Source organism: Oreochromis aureus, linkage group 11 (assembly GCF_013358895.1).
Source record: "Oreochromis aureus strain Israel breed Guangdong linkage group 11, ZZ_aureus, whole genome shotgun sequence".
NCBI lineage: Eukaryota > Metazoa > Chordata > Actinopteri > Cichliformes > Cichlidae > Oreochromis > Oreochromis aureus.
In genome coordinates this window covers 16,591,920-16,600,562 of record NC_052952.1, presented here as the reverse complement: position 1 = coordinate 16,600,562, position 8,643 = coordinate 16,591,920, and positions in this window count along the sequence as shown.

Sequence of the window (8,643 nt, the reverse complement as noted above, 5' to 3'; positions counted from 1 at the left end):
GCTTCGTCTTCAGCGTCGCCTGGCCCAGCCTCCGAGTCTGCTTCGTCTTCAGCGTCGCCTGGCCCAGCCTCCGAGTCTGCTTCGTCTTCAGCGTCGCCTGGCCCAGCCCCCGCAACGTCTTCATCCTCGCCACCTGCAACCTCCACATCGTCGCCTGCAGCGCCCGCATCTTCGCCTGCAGTGCCCGCATCCTCCACGCCTGCATCCTCCACGCCTGCAGCCGCAGCTTCGTCCTCGCCTGGTCCGGCCTCAGCCTCTGTCCCTGCCTCGCCGCCTGGTCCGGCCTCAGCCTCTGTCCCTGCCTCGCCGCCTGGTCCGGCCTCAGCCTCTGTCCCTGCCTCGCCGCCTGGTCCGGCTCCGGCTGCAGCCTCCGAGTCGGCCTCAGCCTCGTCAACACTGCCGTCAGAGCCAGCTCGCCCTGTGCCACCTCATCCTTGTTGGCCGCTTTCCAGGCCTCTAAGCTGGCATCATGGCCATCGAGGGCGGCCTCCTGAAAGAACTCGCCGCCACCGCTGGCTTCGCGGCCAACCTCCGGACCTGCTCTGCCGCCGCCGCTGCCGTGTGCACGGTCGGCCGCCCGAACTGTTTCCACGTCGACACCACTGCCTTCCACATGGCCGGCCTCCCGAACTGTGTTTTGGGACCCTATTCTTGACCTCCAGTGTTTGTGTTTTGGACAGTTCCTGTAACTTGCTGGAGCTTCTTTTGTTTGGTGTTGGTCCCTCCGTCCTGGACCCCCAGCCGCCCGCCCTGGGTTGGTCGTCTGTTTTTGTTTTGGGCTGTCTGGAGCCAGCCCTTGGAGGGGGGGTACTGTCATGATCCTGGGTCATTTTGACCCAGCGCTTTGTGTTTCCTTGAAGTTCATTTTGTGCCTCGGGTGTATTCTGATTTTGGTATTCTGTCTCCTCCCCTTGTGCCTTGTTCGTGTTCTGGATTTCCTGTTTTATTCTGACGGTCTGTGTCTGTTGTCGTCGTGTTCAGCTTGTATCCTCAGGTCGTCTTGTGTATTAGAATCAGCTGTGCTCCCACCTGTATGTCATTACCTGGTCTCCTTGTTTGGGTGTGTATATATAGTGGGTGTCAGTCTGTGCCTGTCGTTGGCTCGTCTGTGTATCTCTGTGTTAATCTGCGGCTCTCTGCATTCTCCGTTTCATATGACTTCAGGTTTGCTACATTACAGTTTAATTAGACGACTTTTTTTCTGCTTGCCTGTGAAGCCTCCAGAACAGAATTGGGTTGGTAGCAATCACACTTCGGAAAATTCTGGGATAAGTGACCGGTGACCCTGAATCATCACATAGTTCTGCTGAAATAAGCTTGTCACTATTTTTCTATAATAGTGTGTCTTTCATCATGTTTCTCTCTGTGCTCCGTTCTCTTTTCTGTCACCCCAACAAGTCATTGCAGATGACTGCTCTCTCCAAAAGCCTGGTTCTGCTGGAGATTTCATTTGGTTAAAAGCCTTTTTTTTCCCTTACGACTGAAACAGATCAGATTCATGATAGTCTATACAACTGTCTATTTGTTCCAGTCTATACAACACATGAGGGACAGTTTGGCTGTGTTTGTCCCATATCTACTTCACATTGCAGATCTTTACTGCTACTGGATCTAGAACAGAATGTAGACCCAGGAACATCTCCTGGACATGGATACATTTCAAGATGGCTGCTGAGATGAAAAGTTCAAAATAAGATTTAAAGACGTGCACATCGGTGCACATCAGTGTTGGTTTTTCCACACTGACAGCCGTGTGGCATGTCTCATTCCTTGGGGAAGACCATTCAGTTTCATCACTTTCTGACATCTATATTTCTCACCTTGCAGACTTGCAGTCACTCTCATTCTTGTCTTTAAACTGACTGTATGACTTTGGTTAAACAATACTGCTATAGCTCACCTGGTTGAGCAGGTGACCTGTTGTGAGCTACAAATTGATGACCTCTGTTCTATCTAATACAGACAAAAGGTTTCATGATCTCCTCCTATTTCAAATCTTTGTCTATACTAAAATCACTGAGATTATCTGAGTAGAGAATCTTTTTGCTATCTTAAAGAAAATAAGGAGCAGCACATGCAAAGCTATTTATTTGTTGGGTCTAAACCCTGAGTTGCACCAAGAATAGAAGGTAGAAAGGAGGAAAATATAGAATACCTCCTGCAAAACAGAGGGTAAACTGTGCAGGCAGGTATAGCTGCTTGTAATCTAACAGTGCTGGAACCCTTTGCGGGAAAGCAGGAGCAAAAGAGAAAACACACACATGTACAAGCAAATACCCACCTCTGTCATCCCCCACACACAAACATCAGGCCACACAGGACGAGGATAGACTGAAGGGCCACAGCACTTCCCCACTTTTACAGATAGAGTACAGCAGACCTGAACAATGTTTGTATAATATTATTGCATTTGTTCTAAACAGAAAATGAGCCAAAGGTATGGAATTTGAGCTTGAAATAACAATACATTGCATAATTTTCCTTTTGGTAAACACTTAAAAAATGTGTGACTTGTAATGATGTTGTCCTATTACAGTGCCAAGCTAAAAATCAGTGAGCTCTTTAGAACAAGCCACTCTTTCCCAAATACTTCCAAAGGCAGATCCCATGGCTATGTGTTTGATTTTATGCACCTGTGGCAAACGGACTGAAAACACAACAACAATTAAAAAGGTGTGGCCAAATATTTTTTCTGTATGGTATATGTTTAAAGCAGCTGCATTGCATATTTTATCAACTCTCTCATGTTTTTTTTTTAAACCTGTGTCTGTACTAATATTTGTAGGTTACCAAATCATGCATGAACTGCTTTTCTGTGTAAACTGTCTTAACTGTGACCTATTTAGAGTCCAATATGTCACTTCCCATCAAGATGAATTCTGCAAATACAGAAACGAAAAAAGATACTGAGAAAAGCTAAATGACATTAAGAAAAAAGAAGTGAAGATGTTACAGACACAACTTATGGATAATCACCAGGGGAATGTCCGAGATTAAATTTACTTCATTTTGTCTGTCTCTAGTCCTGTCTGTGCTAGTGCCTGATTTGTACCCTGTTATTGATTTATGTTGACTCTACATGTTACTGTGAAGCACTTTGGTGTGCCTTCGGGTTTTTAAATGTGCTATATAAATAAAATTGTATTGTATTGTATTGTAGTAAAACTTTGTCAATCATCCAGGTGAGTAAATCCCATAAGGTTGATTCTGTTCATCTGGACGTAGCTTTTTTAGTGGGAGAAACGTTTTCGTCACTCATCCAAGTGACTTCTTCAGTCTCAGCTGACTGCAGGTTTCTCCAACCTTATAAACAGTACATTTGCACAATGACTGAAACTAGTCCTGAAACAACCGCACAAGTGCTGCTGATTGGCTGAGGAAGAATAAAGTAGTCATGGTAAACCAATCACATGACCAATTTACAGTTTTTCCCAATTGTTTACACACAATTACTTATATTTCAGACACAGTGACTACAACATGTAACTGATGCACCAACTCCCTGAACTAATTCTGCTAAACTGCAGGCACAATTACTGCTTTACGCTCAAATTGCAGTTTTAAAACACACTTTTTTCAAAACACTACACACAATTCTCTGCATTTTGCACAATTTTCATGAAGAAAATCTCTTGTTTGGAAAAGAAACACACTGTCATTCAAAATTGTAAACTCAGTTGCCCTACTTTGCATACTAACTCATCACATGGGTAAACACCTTTCACACATAATTGCAATTACAGTTTTTCACGATTGCTAAGACACATTCCTGGACAGCTGCTCTCCTTTCCCCCCAAACTGTGAACACAAAATCCAATTTTCAAGCTACATTCACAAAACACAATGTTTGGGACACCAAGCGGTAGAAATAAATGTTTATTTAGGCTAAATGCATGTTGCAAAACAAAATACCTGGGCATTTCTAACACTTGTACATAGAAAAGAGAATTTGCCAAAAAACAGAAATCCTGTGCATTTACATGTAGCACTTGTAAGTAGAAATAAAGCACACAAATATAAAAATGAAGTACACGGCATCATTTCTCCGTACTGGGTCAGGCCACAGGACTTCATTTACATCACCGGCCACGTTTTCTCTGGCCAGGCAACTGGGGAAAAAATCCCTGGCATGCCATATCCAGGCTTGACATGCCTCCACACCCATGTCACCACAGGCCAGTTCCATGGCTTGCAGGAGATTTACCCTGGTGTAAGGTTGGCGTTCATATACCTTCCACCACCATGAGGAGAAGAATTCTTCAGTGGGGTTCAGGAAAGGGGAGTACGATGGAAGGCAAAGATTGATAAAACCTTGGTTCATACTGAACCACTCCCTAACCAGGAGGCCTCTGTGAAAACTCACATTGTCCCAAACAACAACATAGATGTGCTGCTCATCCTGCTGCCCTAACAGAGCATTTCGCATGTGATTGAGGAGCTGGTGAGTGTTGTAGGGCCCGAGATTGGCATGATGGTGGACAAAACTATGATTATTGATGGCAGCACACAATATGACCACCACGCTGCCCATGTCTCTGGATATATACCAACCTGTACATACTGGAATCTTTGACTCTGTCAGAGTTGCGTTCAAAGGGCACTCTGTACAGCTGTTTCATGTGCAGTCTGTTGCGCTTGAGGACACGGTCAACAGTAGAGAGGCTGACACTGTCGATACCCTCAAAATGCACATGGTCCTCAATGATCCTCAGGTGAATTTCACGCAGTTTAATGGTGTTGTTCTCACGGACCATGTCGACAATTAGGGTGTCTTGGTGTGGGGAGAACATAGATGTCCTACCTCCCCCATGTGGCAGTCTTTCAATTCTACAAAAAGAGAACATGCACTTACAAAAATACATACATGGAATAGGCCTACAAACAGTCAGACTAAACCTCCATTCCAATACTACAGTACACTGGCACAGTGATGTTTACTGTGGTACAGTATATAGTACAGTCATTGTACATATGTAATTGTTGTAAACATTTACATACTATGAGGTCAAAAAAGGTAACTACCTGTTCTCTTCTCGAAATCTTCGGATTATGGTGGACACGGTGAATCTACTGATGTTTGGTTGTACCCTTAGTCCGGCCTCCTTCATTGTCATACCATGGACAACAACACGGTCAATTCCAGTAGCTCTGATTTCATCTGACATTACTGTTCTTTGTCCTCGCTGACCACCTCGACCACCTTGAACTGCTTGACCTCCTTTCACGCGAACTCCTCTTCTTGGATTTTTATCCATTGTAGTGCCTCACATACCAGTGCTCTGACTTATATGTACCCTCACATCATTAGCCACAAGTGTGATAAATTTTGAGTTGTTGTGTTCAACCGGTGACACCTGAGCTTTAATTGTGTTTGACTTTTGCCACCTGTGCTCACCGTTATGCAACACAGGTGCATCACAATGACAATGTGTTGACAAGATGTGTCTAAACAGGTGAAAAGTGCTTATGGTTTTGCCAAAAGAGTGACTGATTCAATAAGTGGGTTCAGGCAACTGAGACTTTGGTTCAGACAATAGGGTTTAGTGTTTTAGCAATCGAGAAAAACTGTAAGAAATCAGAGCTTTATAAAAGGGCAACAGGTGAGTTCTTCTGTTTTGGTGCAATGGATGCCAACATAGAAACAGAGGCAGAGCCAGAGGAGTGAGAGTAAGAGGAGGAGGACGCGGAGGACGAGGACGATGAAGGCCAAGTAATGATGAGATTGCTCTGATGAGATCAAAGCCACCATAGTCTAACAATGAGGGAGGCTGGGCAAAGAGTACAGCCAAATTTGAGCAGGTACACGGTAGCATCCATCATCCGGACTTTCCGAAATGAGAATAGGTAAGAAATCTCACTGTACTCAATAAGTACATTACTGTAGCACAATATTGCCTGTGGACTGTTCTGTACACTTCAAAAATACTGTCAAGTATGTTTCACGTATTTGGAAAATGTATTCCTACTTTGTATTCCTATATAGTAGGCCCATTCACAGTATTTTACAGTATACTATTTGTATTGCAGAGCTGAAAGCTTACCAACACAAGGTGGTCGGGAACGTCTGTCTCCTGAACAGGACACTGAAATCATAAAAATGATTAATGATAAATGGTTCTAGAAAATAATGCCAAAAACAGTACAGCAAATACAAAGAAAAATAACAGAAGACAACATATTTCAAAATATTGATAGGATCAGCTTATCAACACTGGACCATTCCTTGAACAGAAATAATCTGAGGATGAACCAGCTCTACAGGGTGCCAATACAATTCAGAAAAAGTCAAAGAATTGCAATACAACTATGTGCAAGTAAGTTCCATACAATCCCACAACTGATGCATACTCTCAATACTGTATAAATTACAGTACTGTACAGTAATCATACTCTGATTATGCTTCACATTAGTGACCACTCCAAGTCTATATTATGTATCATGTGTGTTTCAGAGTCGGTAACTGGTTCACTGTCCACCCACGCTTTTTAGTTGTTTATCTCCCTCCATATTCTCCATTCCTCAATCCCATTATAAAGAATCTTTTTCTGCCTGGAGATGGAAAGTGTATGACCAGAATGCACACACACATATACCCCTTCCCCAAGCTATGGAAGATGCATGTGGAGATATAGCAGTTGATGCTATTCATGGCTGGATTCGCTATACTAGGCAACATTTGCCCTGCTGATCAGCCAGGCAAACATTGCTTGTGATGTGGATGCAGTGCTGTGGCCAGACTGAAACAAAAAAGAGGATGCAGCATAGTTGCTTTTTTGTTTGTTTTTTTACTGTAACTGTATTCGGTACATTCTTCTGTTGTTTGTACATGTAGACCATAGTATATGCAACTTTGTACGTTGCATTTGTGGGAAAAATACAGTAAAATATATTTGGTATATTTGGTACCATGTATGTGTTTGTTTTGTATACACATGCACTTATGTACACCTATGTACTGTGTGTAGTAAGTGCAACACTGAACAAAAAAAGGTTTAAGGTAAGTTATTATGATGACTGGAGAAGAAGTGGTCATAGTGCTTTACATTAACCACATCAGTGTTCAACTGTTTCTTATAAATGTCTATTCATGTGATGGTTTGTGTGTCTCATTTGAAAACAAAATGCCATTTTGACAAGAAATTACATTGTTTTGAATGTAGAGTTTCATCTTGCAGAAGAGTTGAAGGGTTTTATCCATTGTGTGTGTGTGTGTTTTTTTTATTTGTGTGTAGAGTTCTGACAATATGAGGCATGCTTTCATAAAATGTGTGTAAACAATTGGGAAAAACTGCAAGATGAAATAGCAACAAGATGCTATGTCAACCCAAGACAACCATGATTCTCCATTTCTGTGTTAAAAGTGTGGCCTTCAAATATATATATATATATATATATATATATATATATATATATATATATATATATATATATATATATATATATATATATATATATATATACCAGTTTTAAATTGTGGTGATAGGCCACGTAAAACCAGAGTCATGATAACAAAAATATACGCAGTGCTTTTTCCTGAATACTATCGTTCACTGTCTAATGACAGTGCTTGCAAACACTCTGCTTGTGAACAAAAGGAAAAGAGAAGAAAAGAAAAAAACACCCCTTTCCTATTGGTGGAAAAATGTACCATGGCGACCAATCAAGAAATTATGTGGCAACATGGCATTTGGTTGTTTAGGAAGAGGGGGAGGTTTTAGGAGTGATGGCAGTGAGAGAATGAAAGAGAGACCTTTGAGATGTGAGAGATTTGTGATGTTTAGCGTATTTGCAGTGTGTATCTAGTGTGTAGTGTAGTCGATAGTTTTGTTTTGTGTGTCAGAACAATGAGGTGACTGGTCAATGTCACAGTTGCTGTGAAAAAGCTACTAAAGGCAGAATACAGTGTAAACACTGTCTCCAGGTGGAAAACAGGAGGAGTGATACACCTCCTGCTGTCAGGCGTGCAGGTATCAGGCTTGTGATGTTCTCCTCTGTCTTATAGTGGACAGAAATTATTTTTTGGAGTTGCACACATAATTTGTGTGGCTAATTACTTTTTCAAAGTAACTTGCCCAACACTGATGGTGACAGGAAGTGTGCTTAAATAGTGGAATTTATGACCCGGTGAGGAGCAGGTGAGTTAACCAGCTGATCATTGACATGTGAACATCAGGCAAACATATAGAGACGCTGGGGAGGAGCACCTGTATGAACAAACGTTTACCACTGACAGGGAAGAGAAAGAGAGAAAAATAAGACCCAGACTGGGCTAAAGAGTTATTGATGATCACAATCTGTTTTTTTTCTCAGTTTATTTCATTCATTCATTCATTCATCATGTAGTGTGCATTTCATTCATCTTTTGGAAAATTTGTTTGCACAATGGCTTTTTCTTTTCGCATGGATATTAACAGAGGCAGAGAGCCAACCACATCAATGTTTTGGTTCTTTACAACAAGAGTCAGTGTTGCTGATGTTTGACAATCAGTTGCCAAGGCCTTGGGATTTGTGATCATCGCTTTCTAAACAACATAATGCACAAATGCAGAAAAAACTGTGAGAAATTCTAAGCCATAAGTCACCAACAGGCAGATCCATAAACTGACTTATTATGAGATTTTGATCCAGTTTTACTCTGCACA